Raw genomic sequence first — 14,967 nt, 5'->3', positions numbered from 1 at the left:
TCCCCCACCTCTGCTGTGGTCCCCTTTGCCCACCTTGGCTGTGAGGCCGCAGCCAGGATTTCATGTCTTTCCTGGGACTTGGCACACAGGCTTTCCTGGAGTCCAGGAAAGCGCCCAGCTCCCACTGCGTCTCCTCCCCTGCCCCAAATCATTGTCATGCTCTGCCTGTGGTCCCATTTCCATAGCAACTCCTTGCGATGCCACTGAGGAAACTAGGAGCTTCAGGAAGGCGTGGGGAGAAGGGAGCAGGAGGCCCATTCATTATCTTGGAATATGGCAGCTGGGGGCTTGGAGTGGTGCTGTGGGGATGGCTTGCCCTGCCAGCTCAGGTGGAACTGGGCTCAGGGCCGCCAGCCAGGAGGTCTGGAGGCCTGCCAGGGATGGAGCTGCCCGGGTTGGCCTGGGCCTGGCTGGCTTGTATCAGTCTACTGGGAGCCAGCTTGGGCAGCCACTAAGGGCCCCCCTGCCTGGCTGGGCCTGGCTTGGAGGACCCAGGCCTGAGGCACTGCCCAGGCTCTGGCTACCCCTCTGTCCCAGGCTGGTGCCACTATTTCCTGTCCTGTCCTCCAGGATCAGCAGCCATTGGAAGGCACCCCTGGGGTCTGCTGGCAGGAGGGGGCATAGCGTGGGGCTGGGGAATTGTGGGGCTGGGCAGGCCCTCTCTTGCTGGGGCCATACTGCTTGTGGCTCTGTTGCCAGGACAGGAAAGCCCAGGCGGCCCTGAAACCTGCTCAGTGCCCATTTCTGTGCCTCCTTCTTGGAGAAATTTGCAGCCCATGAAACAAGAACACTCTTGCCTCCAAAGAGTCCCTCTGTCTTCTTCTACCACGTAGCTAGAAATTCCACCATTGGCGTCTTAGACTTGACGGACTGTTGATTTTGGCAAGGACTCAAGGCCTTTGTCATCTTCTGTCCACATTGTGGCAACTGTCTCTGAGCCTCATCCATCCATGATTCCATCCGTTTCATCTGGAAGGCGTGTGAGTCCCCCTGAGGAGCGAGGCCTGTGCTGGAGGTGCCCTCTGGGGGCTTGAGAGGGAAAGGAGGGGCTGGCCTGGCCCTCCAGGGAAGGAGGCGCTGCCAGGAGCCAGGCCCGGATAGAAGCCAGCTTTCTGAGTCTTCCTTTCACCGTTGCAGCTGTAGCCACCTTGGCACCACCTGCACTCCTGTTTTCTTAATCCTTGTCTTGGTGTTGACTCACATTGGAAGGTGGACTACCCAGCGCTCCCTAAGCCACATGTCTGTGAAATCACAGCTGTGATGTGCCTGTCATGTTTTTTTAATACACTGAAAAATAAACACATACCTATGAAAATAAAAACGTTTGTCTGTGTCCCACCTGGAATCCCCTGGGTGCCCCCAGGGTTGTGTGTCCCACACTTTGAGAAACACTGATCGGATTCGAACCTCTTAGTAACAGCTAAGGAAGGGAATCAGGTCTTGTCTGAGACTCAGAGGGAGAAGCTTTGCCCAGGGCGCACGGCCAGCAAGTGGGAGAGCTGGGAGTTGCCCTGCCTCCTTGGACTCCAGCCCAAGGCCTGTGTCTTGGGGTCTGGCCAAGGAGACAAGATTCCCTAGTATCTTCCCTCACTCATGGAGTGTGGGGGCACTGGGTCCCGAGTTGCTCTTGGACAATGTTTGGTGAATGAATAAATCAGGAGAAGCTGGGGAGGGAAGTGGGGGGTGGGAGCTGAGGGGATCCTTGGAGTCAGAAGGCTGAGGCTCAGGCCCAGGGAGAGGCACCCCTGGTGTTCTGCCTGCACCCCTTCTCAGGCAGCTCCCAGGCCTGCCTCCTGGGGCTGGGCTGGGAAGGAAGGTAGGCCCTGGTGTTGGCTGGACACCTGCTGTGTGCCAGGCAGTGGGTCCCTTTTCTCCTTTTTTCTTCCCAGCAGTCCTGGCAGGAGGGACTATCCCCATTTGTGTGTGTCAGTGAGTGAGAGCACATGTGTGTGTAAACGCCAGCATGTGTGTGATGTGTGAATGTGTTAGTAAGTGCATGTGTGTATACATGTGAAAGCATGTGTGAGTGTGTAAGCATGAGTGTGCCAGTGAGTGTGTACACATGAGTGTGTCAGCAAGAATGTGTGTGTGTGTGTGTGTGTGTAGAGAGAGAGAGAGATGTATGAGTGTTATTGCCCAGGGAGGTGGGATCAGACCCCTCCTGTGTGCATGGCCCACAGTGCTCCCCAGAACTGCCCTTGCAGCCTGCTCTAGCTGACAGCTCACCTCCTTCCTCCCACAGCCTTCTGCGCCCACAGACCCTGAGGCTTCGGGTGCCTAAGGGGAAAGAGGGCGCTGGAGTCCAACCCAGCTCACCCCCAGCCCAGCTGCACTCTCCAAACGCCTGCCTGACCTGAGGTAAGAAGCCACTCTGGGCCACTGGGTAGAGTGTGGGCCATGGGGGTGGTTGTGGGGTCCCCAAGGGAGAGGCTGTAGGGAGGCTGTCCAGGGGCAGTCTTTCCTCATCTCTCCCTCCCAGGGTCCAGGAAGTTTGACCCAGCAGCTCCACCTCCCGCTAGCCCTTGCTATGGCAGGGCTCTGGCAGCCAGCTCAGAAGCCTGGGGCTTTCTTCTGAGCAACATAGTTTCATGGATGCACTGGCTAATGGGTTCCTGTGCGGAATGGGAGGTCTTTAATGGTGAGCTGAAGGGCTCTGTCCTTGGTTCTGTCACAATGTTGACCAAATGTGTGCATGACTCCAGGTCAGGAGGGTGCGGGAGCAAGTGTACTGAGACAGTCAGGGCCAAGAAACCGTCAAGAGGCTGGCACTGGCTGCAACATGTGGAGTTTAATGGAGCTGCAAGCCAGAGTCAGCGTGTGGATCCAGACACCTTCAGGGCAGGATGAGACTCGGCCCCAGGGGTGTACATGTGACAAGCACTGGCAACCAGGTGACCTTGACTCTCTGTGAGCAGAGCAGATAGCCTCTTGGACTGTATTATGAAGAGCAGGATATCCAGAAGGTGGGACGTGACAGGTCCTCCTACTCTGTGTCCCACATGGAAGAATGTGGAGAAACTACAGCAAGACTGGAAGAGGTGGGAGATGGAGAAGAAGGGGGACCTGGGTTGCTGCCTGGCTTGACCCCTGGTTTGCTTGTGACCTTGGACAAGTGACTTCCACCCTTTATCTGGGCCAATCCCCTATTCTTGACAAGCTTCTGTGACCCATGAGAAGGCTGTGGATAGACTTTGCTAAACCAAAAGAATGAGGAAGGAAGGCTCGGGGCAGCAGGCTGGACTAGAGTGTTGTCATCATTTTTCAGAGGAAGAAGACTTAGCAGCTTGGCAGGCAGCAGGCCTTGAACCCCTTCTCCTGAAGGACTGGGTAACAGCTGTGGGGTGGCTGAGGCTGCGCTGACACTGTCCTCCCATCCAGGAAGCTGGGGGTGTGGCAGGTGGCCGCCTGCTGGAGTTCCTTCCGGGAACTAGGCCTCGCTCTGAAGTCCAGTTATCGCCATCAAAATATTCCTGCTAATCAGCCAGTCCCAGGTGGAATGAGCAGCTAATTAGCCCCTCCAGTTTAACCTGTAATTGCTGCTGGGAGATGGGGAAGAGGATGTGGTCAGGGTTATCTGCAAGGCAGCCAGCAGCATCAGGGAGGTGGTGGCTGGGGCCTGCCCTCACCCTCGTCAGGGGCCGCAGCAGCCTCCCCGCAGCCCGGGGGGACCAGGCTCGGCTCCAGGAGGCTCAGTGGGCTGGGAGACAGAGGGGCACCAACACAGAGGCTGCTCTCCCTGCTGGGGAGCTTGGGCGGGCTTGGAGGAGGGGAGGCCTGGGCTGAGCCTCGAAGGCTGTAGGATTCTTTTAAAATGTTCTATTTTTCTGATTATAAAAAAATCTTGTGTTCTCTATAGAAAATGTGAACACTTGGGTGTTTTGCCCGTCAGTCTTTTATAAAATATACATTTATGACATAATTGGGATCAAACTGTACTTAGTGTTTTCTAACCTGCCTTTTGCACTTACTACTACACCAAGATCATTTTCCCATCATTAATACTCTCCTGTAATGGGATTTTTAATGGCAGTGTAATGTTCCAGCCTGTGTGTGCCACAGCATGTTTAACTAAGCCTCTGTTGTATGTTTTGATTGTTTCCAATGGTGTGTCATTATAAATAATGCCTGGATGAACGAGATGATGTCTCTAGGATTGTGATAGGCACAAAAGGTTTAGGGTAGTGGGGAGGGCCCAGCCTAGGGGACTTTGGAGTGATTGGGAGTTGTGTGCTCAGGAGGGGGCAGGGCTGGTCATGGGGAGGCACGGAAGTGTGCCTGACGGGTTGAGACTTGACTCAGCAAAGCTCTGAACTCCTGGAGGAAGCCCGGGGTTTTCCTTGCCCACTCCCCTGCCTGCTCCTCCAGCGCTGCTGTGTTTGGAGGGGAGGGGCAGGTGGCAGGGTGGGGAAGGGCAGGCAAGGCTGGCGGTCCCAGATGCCACAGCCCTTGACCTCCCGCTTACTGGCTGGAACGGTGGTGTTTCAGTCAAGCCCCTCTCTCTGACAAGCCCTGCCCAGCTCTCCTCCTTGCAGAGCTCTGAAGATTTACTGACTCTTGAATCAATGTGGTTGGTCAGACAGGCCTCGCTTCACCCCCTCAGTGGAGAGTAGGGGGTGGCCCATGACCCCAGGAGAGCCGGGGAGGGAGGCTGGGAGTGGGGTGTCTCTTGCAGGAAGCTCCCCTGACACCCAGGCCCAGCTGGTGGCTGGTGTACATCTGTTCACCCCAGCACTGCTCGCACACCAGGTAGGATTGCCCAGGGATTTGGGTTTGTTTTTCCCCACAAACCGTGGGGGCTCTCGGGGCAGACCTAGCCTGACTTGTCCCTCTGTTCCCTGTGGCATATACTAGCTGCTGCATAAATGCTTACCGAAGTCATCCATTTGTTCAATGGCTCATTCATCATTCATTCGACATGTACTTATCTGACACCTGCTACGTGTCAGGCACTGTTCTACATGCCCAGCACCACAGGGGAAAATGTTAGGCCAGATCATTGCCCTCATAGAGCTTAAATTCTAACAGAGTAGACTGCAAAAAACCGAATAAGTAGATTCCTAATGTAAGGTTAGGGAGTGAAGAATGCTGTGGAGAAGAATAAGGCAGGCAAGGGAGTGAGTGTGAAGGGGGAGCCCTTCGCGGCAGCGGGGTCAGCAAGGGCCTCTCAAGTGACACACCCTTCGTGCAGAGACCCAGGAGAGGGAACAGACCCTCTGGAGGTCTGGACAGGCTCCGAGCTGGGACTAGCGCAGAGGCCAGTGTGACTGGAGGGCAGCCAGCGAGGAAGGGGCTGAGACAGGCTTGCAGGGCCCTGAGGTACAGAGTGTGCGTGGAGGTGATATGGGGCACACAGGCTCCCTCTCTGTGGGAGGTGGGCAAGACTAGAAGCTGGGAGGCTGCTTAGGAGGCCCCAGCATTGTCCAGAGAGAGATGGTGGGGCTGGGCTGGGGCAGGCAGGAGTAGCTGAGAGTAGGAGACTGAAGGCATAACTGAAGGATGGGCTATGGGAAATCAGAGCCTGAGAGCAGGGTGGGTGGTGGAAGCTTTAACTGAGCTGAGCAATAGGGGGCTGAGGATGGGCTTGGAGGGGAAAGGAAGAGTCCTGTTGGGAAGTGGAGAGTTTGAGATGCCAAGAGCCACCTGGAGTGGCTGCACAGACTGTGGGTGTGTAAGGCTGCCACCGAGGATGGAGGCTGGGGCTGGGCTTGTAAAGGGGGGATTGCCAGCATCTGGGGGCTCTAAAGCCTCTGAGCCTGGACAAGGTCATGTAAAGGAGGAATCTGGCCCTCACTGCTTAGGGTGAACCCAGCCTGTGGGGCTCCCTGCCCATGGGTGGGTCTGTTACTCCAGCCGTACAGACCAGCTCTCTGGATTTACCAACCTAGAGAAACTGTTGCCGGCTTAGCATCCCAGCTGCTCCTCCCAAATGGCCTGGTGGTTGGTACCATCATTCTGTAACACTATTCAAGGCTGCTGTGGGCAGGAAGTGGGGTGCTGATCCTGGGCCCAATCCTCTCACTCTTTCCTCCCCAAAGGGAGCCTCATCTGGTGAGTCTGGAGCAGCCCAGGCCCCTCGGAGCTCTGCTGGTGGTCACTATTACAGGCCTGCCTTCATGTCATGCTCCTCCTCAGCAACCCTCAGTGGCTCCTTGCTGTCTAAGGTTGAAGTCCAATATCTTGCTCCTGGTTATTCAAGGCCTTTCAGGATCTGGCTCAAGCCTACCCTTCCTGCCCTCCTTCCTTCCAACAGGTGACTCTCCTCCTCTATCCCCTGCATACCCCAGGCTCAGTCTCATCTTTCATCACCTCCATCTACAATGCTTTTCTTGCCACCAGCCAAACCTCACTCCTTCCAGAATGTCTTCCCTGATTCTTCCCCTCACTTTGGCCCCTTTGAATGGCCGTGGGTACCTTTCCCCTGGGGAGCTCTCCTGTCATTTTACTGTCATCATCTTCAATGTATCTTCATCTTTGCATTTTGTCCCACATGTCTCCTGTCCGTGTGCTGCCCACACCCCCACGTGCATTATCAAAGCTCTTCCCAAGTGGAGTCCTGCTTGACCCCCGGAGTTCTCTGGGCCAGGGTGCCCAAGCCTGGCTCTGCATCAGGACCACCCAGGGATGCCATTAAAGAGAGGGATCCTCAGGGGTCCACCAGGACCTCCCGATCCAGAAGGTTCCACTGGGTGAACCCAGGAATCTGGATGGTTAGCAAGCCCCACACTTCTGCTGGTCAGCCAGGTTGGGATCCACTGGCCCAAACCAGACTCACACTGAGGGGGTATAGGTGTCCCTGAGACTGTGTCCTCTGACCTTTACCTCCACACTTACAGGGATGGGGACCTCACTCTCTCCAGGGCAGCCCAGGTGCTAGAGGCAGCTCTGATGTGGAGAAAGTCTGTGCTTGTGCCGACCGACTGAGTTGACTCCGCCTCCCTGTAGCCTCCATGTATGGGTCTAGGCTCCACATGGGGCAAGGGCCACGTTTGGCACCTGGGAGCTCTCCTTTCCTACTCCCAGGGCCCAGTGAGGGACCTGGCAGGTGGTGGGGACTCAGGCAATGTTCGATGTCTGTTGTTTGATGGATGGAGGACCCACCTCCCTCCGCCCCTGCCTGCCCGGAGCAACACCCCTTTTGTTCAGGCTGCAGCTGCGGCCGCACCAGCCAGCCCTCTGTGTGTCTCTGCTGATCCAGCCATCACCATGGTGTCAAGGGCTTGAGCATTTCTAGAGCACATCTCATCCTTCATATCCTCGTCCTCGTCACAGCAATGTGCAAGATGGATGATGTTATCCCATACGTTCTTCCAACGAGCACTGATTGAGTGCCTACTGTGTGCCAGGCAGTGTGCTGGAGATGAAGTGAACCAGCCCAGGTTTAGAGAGGGGCCAGGGCTTGTCCAATGTCACACAACCAATGAAGGATCGAGTCAGGACTACAACCTAGGTCTGTAGGTGTATTCATTTCTTAGGGCCGTTGTAATGAGCTACCAGAAACTGGGTGGCTTAAACAGAAACTGTCTTGCAGTTTTAGAGGCTGGAAGTGTGAAATCCAAGGCTTGGTAGGGCTGGTTCTTTCTGAGTGCTGTAAAGGAGGATCTGTTCCAGCCTCTGTCCTTGGCTTTGAGGTGGCCGTCTTCCCCCGTGACTCCTCGCATGGTCTTCTCCCTGGGTGCCTGGATGTCCAGATTTCTGCTTCTTGGAAGGACATCAGCCATATTGGATTAAGGGTCCCTCCAACTCCAGTATGACCTCTTCCTCATTAGCTAATTACATCAGCAATAACCCAATTTCTACATAAACTCACATTCTGAGGTACTGGGGTTTAGAAGTTTACCATATAAATTTGAGTGACACGATTCAACTCATAACAGCGTGTGACTAGCCTGGATTTCCACGGTAGTGAACTATCCCACAGTGGACCAGGTGGCCCTGCTGGTGGTGAGCACCTCATGCCTTGAGGTGCGCAAGGGGAGTGCTGAGCCTGCCTTGAGCTGTCAGGGAGAGAGAGAGGAGATTCCTACATCAGGGCCGGGCCCAGGGCTTCTGGGAAGTCTGCTTCAGGCGGGATGTGAATGGGGACCCAGGAACATGGCACCATTTGTGACGGCCGCAACCCAGTCCCTGTGCACTCTGGGTGGAAGGCAGGTATACACACTTGGGGCTGGGAGGAGGAACTCCCTGGGCTCTGCCCCCGCCTAGCTGGGTGACCTGGGGCAGCTGCTTTCTCGTCTGGGCCTCAGTCTACCTGACTATGAGTTGGGGACTGTCTGGCCTGCCTGCTTTCGTCATAGGCTCCTGGTGAGGCTCAAAGGAGACAGTGAACAGGAAGGTGTTTGCTGTGGTTCATCTTCATCTGTTTACTCTGCAGATGTGTGTTAAAGGCAGCTGTTTCTAGGCTCTGTGCTGTGCCCAGGGACACAGAGGTGACACGGCCACGGTCCTGGCCCTGAAGGAGTGCACAGGCCGTGATGGGGCAGGTGGGTGAGGTTGTGTCCACTCTGAAGCCGGACTGTCTGGATCCAGTCCCAGCTCTGCCTCTCTATTATGGGGTCAATTTAGGCTATTGACTTAAGCTCTCTGGGCCTCAGTCTCTTCATCAGTAAGTTGGGAATAATAATAGCATCTACCTTGTGTGGATTACGTAGGTTGGTACACGTAAGGGCTTAGAGCAGTGTCTGGCCCATGGTAAATGCTCAATAAATATAATTCTCAGTCATCAACCTTAGGAGAATATGGCAGAGGGCAGCAGGGGGGTTATGGGGGTCTGTACCTTGAGTGTTAGGCTCTGGGAACCCAGCAGACATGGTCCCTGCTCTGTCTGGGTGGGCCTGTCATCCTGTTGACCCTTTAGCCACTTGCCACCCTTTGCTCTGAATGTGGGGTGGGGAGGGGGGAGTGGAGCAGGCACACGCAGAGGGAGAGGTTCAGGGTCTCCTCTGAGTCACGCGTGGGGGCCTGAGGGCTGTACAGGGGGGTGGGGCAGCCACTGCCCCTCCTGCCGCTGCCCCTGCTGCTGGGGTGGGGGGCGGGGCAGGGGACCTGGTGTGGGGTGCCTGGCTTTGTTAGCCTTTGTGTTTAGTTGGCAGGTTTTGGGGCGAGGAGGTAGTGGAGAAACAAAACTAGAATTCCTCTTTGAGAAGTTAACAACTTCCCAATTAAAGGATTCTTATTTGTGAGATGCCTTAGAGGCCTTTTCAATCAAGAGGCTCTTCTGAATAATAAAAGAGCTTGAGCTGGGGTTGGAGAGAGCGAGTGGAGTGGAGCGTGAGCTACAGACGCTGAGCTGGCACCCCACACCCCGGCCTTGAGAAGGATGGCTGTGTGATGGAGGTGGTGAAGCTGCAGCTCCTTTCTGCTCAGCGTGGGGGTGGGGGCTGGCATGGGGAGGACAAAGAGGAGGTGCTGTCCCCACCTCACCCCACAGCTCTTAAGCCCCCTCAGGCCCCAGCCTGAGCCCTGTACACCAGAGCCCTCCACCAGGATCCCTCTGTCCTCCACAACTGACCCTCTGCTCTGCCACTCAGGCCACTCAGGCCAGGATGGGGTTGGGAGGAGGCTGGGATGTGTTGACGACAGTCTATAATGGTGGATGTGCCTGGACCTTGTGCCCAGGAGCAGCCCCTCTAGATGTGGGGCAGTGTCCTCTTGGCTTCTGAGATCCTAGGCTCCCTGTTGCCCGTGCCACTCCTGCAGGCTCTCCAGGCGACATCCTGGGTGTGGTTTTGTTGCTGGTTGGTGTGTGTGTCCACCTGCCTTTCAGCCCGGCCCCCCACCCAATGAACCCAGCTTATTCTCTGGGAGCCAGATCTGCTCTGCTTGGGGCTGAGTATCTGCTGGGTGTCCAGGTGCACCCTCAGACCCTCCAGAGTGACCCGGCCTCGTCTGCCTGAGCGAGAGAATGTGGGGGCAGCTAGTACCTGAACCCCACTTACACATGAGGGGGCAGAGGCTCAGGAAAGTGAGGGGACCCCTTGACACAAAGAAGGGTTCTTGCCAAGGGGGCTTCCCTTCCCATGTCCCCTGAGGCCTTCCAGTTCACTGAGCAGAGAGGAGCTAGAAGGGACATTGACCAAGGCCCTCCCCTCAGTGGGCACTCCAGGCCTTTACCCCAGGCCCCACAGGGTCCACCCCCAGGAGTTGCCAAGGTCATTTGGGGAGACAGTGCCACAGTGGCTCTGCTGTCCAGGCGGTCTGGAGGGTGGCGGGAGTGTTTGCACTGCCATCCCCTCCTCCACCTGGATGTCCTACTTTCTGGGAGCCACCACAGAGAGGCTGTCTGTGTAAATCCCAGAACTGTGAGAGCCGGGCACCTCCAAAAGGTCAGCCGACCGTGCAGCTGCTCCCTACAGCCCTGGGGTCGGCCCGATAATTGGGAGAGGGTGACGTCCTAGTGGGGGACAGGGAAGGGAGCATCCAGCAGCCTGGGAGAGGGTGGGCCACCAGGGAGGGCAGGGAGGGTCCTGCAGACCCCGTGGGGGCATATCTTGATCAGGAGTTCTGGCCAGGCTGGGAGTTGAGAGATTTTGGTTGCAAGTCCCAGCCTGGCCACTCATTGTCTGCGCAGCCTTGAGCAAGTGACCTGAACTTTCTGGACCTCGTTTCCTCCTGGGTGGCACGGATACCAGTGGAGGTGAGGTGGTAAGGGTCTCATGGGATAGCGTGTGTGAGATGCAGGGAGTGGGTAGTGTGTATGGATTGTGGATTTGTGGCTGTGTCTTAGCAGCACCATTTGGTGGGTTGGTTCCCATCCCAGCCCTGCCGCTTGGGCAAGTGCTTCACTTCTCTTAACCTCAGGTTCCCCATCTATACAATGGGCATAATGATACCTGTCTCAAAGAGGTGAGTTTCCATCAGTGGGAGTCCTCTATGTCCTTTCCCCTGAATCACTTAGTGAGCCCATCCTTCCTGAGTACCCAGTGGGCTTTGCCTGGGCTTGGTGGCCACAAAATGAGTAGGTGACATGGACACTGCCTCTGGGTAACAAAGTGAAGTTAGAGGGACCAAAGAGAAATGCTGTGAGCCCCAGGAAAGGGAAGGAGGTAAGGGCTGGAGAAGTCAGGGAGGGCTTCCTGGAGAAGGCTGGAGCTTCATGTTCAGGAGGATTTGGGGAAGGGTTTGGAGCAGGGAGGAGTGCAGAGAGGGCACAACTGGTTGGGAATAGTGTGAGCAAAGACCGGGCAGGAGGAGCAAGCACAGGGTAGGATGTGAGCTTGAGAGCAGGTTGAGGGGTAGGGTTATGAAAGGAGGGTGTGGTCAGAGCCCAGAGAGGTCCCAGCCCTGGAGCCCTGGTGGTGGGAATGGGAGAGCTGTCTCCTGCCACAGGGGATGGGCACAGCAAACCTGCAGCCTGGATCCCAGTACTGAGCCTGGCGTTGGGGCTGTGGGGCAGGTGGGGGATTCAGTGTAGGGTCGGTGCACAGACAGAACTCCTCGGGCCTGGGCCTCAGGCAGAAGGGCTGAAGGCCTCAGGTAAAGCTGGGCAGAGGCTCGTGGCAGCTGCCCAAACTGGCAGGACAGGCCTGTGGGAGGCTCTGCTGGAGGCAACGTCAGCCTGAGATCAGCCTGTAGCCAGGATTAAGGAGCCAGGGTCTGGCTTCTCAAAGACCGAGACAGAGAAGTGTGAGGGTCTGCGTGGGCCGGGGGTGCCCACTGTGGGCCAGGTCCTGGGTCGGACTGGCTCTGAGCTCAGGCTTCTTTAGTGGGTGCAGCAGCCGGAGAGGGGCACTCAGCCCCATCCTCGGGAGTGGGAAGCTGGGCTCAGGGAGGCTGACAACCACAGTGAGGTCAGCTTCCAAATCTGAACTCCAAACATCTCGCCTTTGCCATGGGCCCACACTACCCCCAGGGCTGTAGTTTTCAGGGGTGATGACCTCCCAGACTTCCCTCGGCAGGCTGAGTAGAGGGACACCCAAATATGCAGTCTTTGCTTTGCCTCTCTTAGGGAGGCTCCGAGAGGTTGAGGGTGTGACCCAAGGGCTTACAGCACTGGGGTCCACAGGCCCTGGCTCCCCTCCTCCCTCAGGATCTGGTGGCCCCCCCGCCCCCAGGTCCTACCAGGTCTGAGAACAGTGAGAGTCTTTCCAGCCACAAGCCTACTCATGCCTCGTCACCACTGAGGGAGGCTTTAAAATCCCAGCCCCAAATTAAAACTATGAGTGCTTCAAAACAGTGAAAAATTTCCCTAATAAAAGAGGAGGCACACTCAGGCATGTCCTAAATGAATGGAGTGACTTCCGGGATTAATCCAGGATGTATGGGAGGGCACCCAGCTGGGAAAAGCTTGTGATGGATATTGCAACCAATTGTTTGCTCGAAAGAGGAATAATTCTTAATGTGCACTAGTTGCAAGTGGAAGGCACCTCGGCTCCAGCAGCCGTGATCCCTCGTTATCCATCCCGGAGCTGGGTCTCTGCTAAGGCCGGCTTACCTCTAGGCCCTGGACCTTCACTGATGACCTTCCACTCCCGTAAGCCAGTCTGAGAGGGAGTGGGTAGGCCCCGAATCTGTCCTTAGAGCCCCCCCACCCCAGAGCCTTGGGAGTCCTGCTACTTCCCCTGCTCTGTGCCCTTGGCCGGATGGGGGGCGTGCTTGCTAAATGGTAAGGCCTCCTCCCCTGCTATGTGGGCCAACTCTTTCTCTTGGACCTCCTGAGACTCAGGCCTGCCCATTCCTCCACCTCCGACCACCTGGGAGTTTCCCGACAGACTGCCTCAGTTTACCAATCTGGGGCTTGGCCCACCCCCTCCTCCCCAGCTGCCTTGCCTCAGGCACAGATGGGGTTGGGGCAGCATTGTCTCCCTGGCAGCTCTCCCACCTCCTAAGTGTCTGTGCTGAACCTGGAGGAGAAGGAAGCTAAGCCAGTTCACACTCCAGAGGTAAAGGCACACGGCTAAGGTGCAAGAAGGGCCTGCTGTCCTGCCCTCCCCCAGTGGGGTGTGGCCAGCACAGAGATGAGAGCACTGGTTTCTGAGTCAGACAAGCCTGAATTTGGGTCCTAGCTCCCCACTCTCTGACTGTGGGACCCAGACAGCTCCCGCATCTTTCTAGCTCCTTCGTCTGTAAGAAATGGGATTCTTTTATCATCATTATCATCTCACACTTTTGAGAGCACCATCTCATTCACCCACACCACAGTCCTGGGAGGAGGGTCCTGTTATCTGCATTATATGGATGAGGCAACTGAGGCTCAGAGAGGTCAGGTGAGTTGCAGAGCAGCTGGGCTAGGACTCAGACCGGGGTCTCTCATTCCCCATCACTGCTTCATGAAGTTATTTAGAGAAAAGGGCCCAGATCGTAGATGCTGCTTCATAAACCTCATCCCCACCGGCTCCCTTTCCTGAGCAGAAGGAGGATTGAGGCCCTTCAGAGGCTGGGGCAGGATACACTGGGGACAGGGAGCCCTGGCCCCCTTCTCACACCCCCCTCTAGCTTAGAGCTGACCCATCCTTTTATTCACTCATTCATTCATTTATCCAGTGTTTACAAAACACCTACTAAGTGCCAGGTGCTGCTCCTGGTTCTGAGGATACAGCACCTAGAACGTTACACACTGCTCCTGCCTGTAGGTGGTTTCTATTCTTGTGACAGTGACAGCGAGCCCAACTACGAACAATTTGGATAATGTCAGACTGTGATGAAATTGGGAGGGAACTAAACAGGCTCATGAAATAGGGAGTGGCTGGGGTGGGCCGAGCAGCTTTGGACCAGGAGGGGTCCAGGCAGGCCTTCTGAAGAGGTGACACTGAAGCTGAGACCTCGTCTGAAAAGAAACGGCACTCCAGGTGGTCTGAACAGCAATTCAAAGGCCTGGCGGTGGGAAGGAGCTGGGAGTGTTTGAAGACGAGGAAGAAGATAGCATGACTGGTGGGGAATGAGGGAGAGACGGAGGAGAGGAGGCGGAAAACTGAGGCCCTACTGGGGAGCAGGTTTTCTTCAGAGCGTGGTGGGAAGCTCTGGAGGGTGCTAAGCAGGCGAGTGACAGGACTTGATTTGTGCTTTTCACACCGTTCTGGCCACCATGGGGAGGGAATGGGTTGGAGGCTGTGGCAGGGGAAGCAGGGACCCTGGTGGGGAGGAGATCCCGGGGTCACGGCTGGGGCTGGTTGCGGGATGGCGGTGGATGGGTGGACGGGAGAGGGTGCTGGAGGTTGGCTGTTGGGTGGAAAGGCTGAGAGTCCAGGCTGAGGGGAAGTCACTTTGGTCTGAGCTACAAGATAGATGGTGCACTGTTTTCTGAGACGGGAATCTGGGCCAGGAGGAAACTGACAGTCTTCATTTGCAGTTCCTGGGAGTGAGGTGCCAATGAACCCCCTGTGGAGCATTGTCCCCTAGGTCAGCCTCGGGACCGCCTGTGTGTCTGTAGATGCTCTCAAAACGACTTCTCACATCTCCTCACACTTGTTCCAAGGTCAAAGTCTTTGCCCTCATATACGTTGGGTCGTCCCGTTGCCAAGTCCATTCTTTAGATGAGGAAACTGAGGGGCTCACCACAGTATCTGAATGGCACCCGGCATTCCTCTAGACCTCCAGCGTGGAGAGGAGGGAGCAAGAACCTGAGTGATACTTGACAGGATGGTGGCAGGAAAGCTGGGGAGCCCGGGAGCCCGGCACCACCTCCTGCTGATGCTTGGTGTGTGTCATATGAGCATGCGCCTGCGTCGGGCCCATTAACAAACAGAGAAATAAATTAACAAGTATTCAACCCACCAAATGTTCCTTCTGTTCTGTATAATGTAGCACAGGAACATAATTTTCCCCTGGAGCAAATTGCTGCAGCTGAACCTGCTCCTCATTTTCCTCCAAAAACTGCTTAAAATTCTGGAACGCTTGTTGATTTTGGGTCCTTTCCCTTTCTTCCTCCTGTCCCCAAACCCCAGGCTGCTTCCCTCTGACCTCCCTGTGCCAGGCCTCAGAGGAGCCAGATTGTCACAGAGCAAGGGTCCCCACCCTGCTGATGGGAGGATT

At 56.1% G+C, this 14,967-nt stretch overlaps 1 protein-coding gene across 8 annotated transcripts in view; it reads left to right on the top strand.

Annotated features, from left to right (window-relative positions):
• LINGO1 (leucine rich repeat and Ig domain containing 1) overlaps positions 1–14,967 on the top strand; it is a 209,762-nt gene that overhangs the window by 19,026 nt on the left and 175,769 nt on the right. For 6 of the 8 annotated variants that reach the window (XM_070620959.1, XM_070620981.1, XM_070621012.1 and 3 more), the window contains exon 2: positions 2,243–2,358. The exons of the other annotated variants lie outside the window; for them this stretch is intronic. The gene's annotated coding sequence lies outside the window, so the exon portion shown is untranslated. The remainder of the gene's footprint in view (positions 1–2,242; positions 2,359–14,967) is intronic. 8 annotated transcript variants of the gene reach the window in all.

The sequence above is a fragment of the Equus przewalskii genome, chromosome 1, assembly GCF_037783145.1.
Source record: "Equus przewalskii isolate Varuska chromosome 1, EquPr2, whole genome shotgun sequence".
Lineage (NCBI taxonomy): Eukaryota > Metazoa > Chordata > Mammalia > Perissodactyla > Equidae > Equus > Equus przewalskii.
Note: the sequence above shows the minus strand (reverse complement) of the source record. Positions and strands in the feature narration are given on the sequence as shown.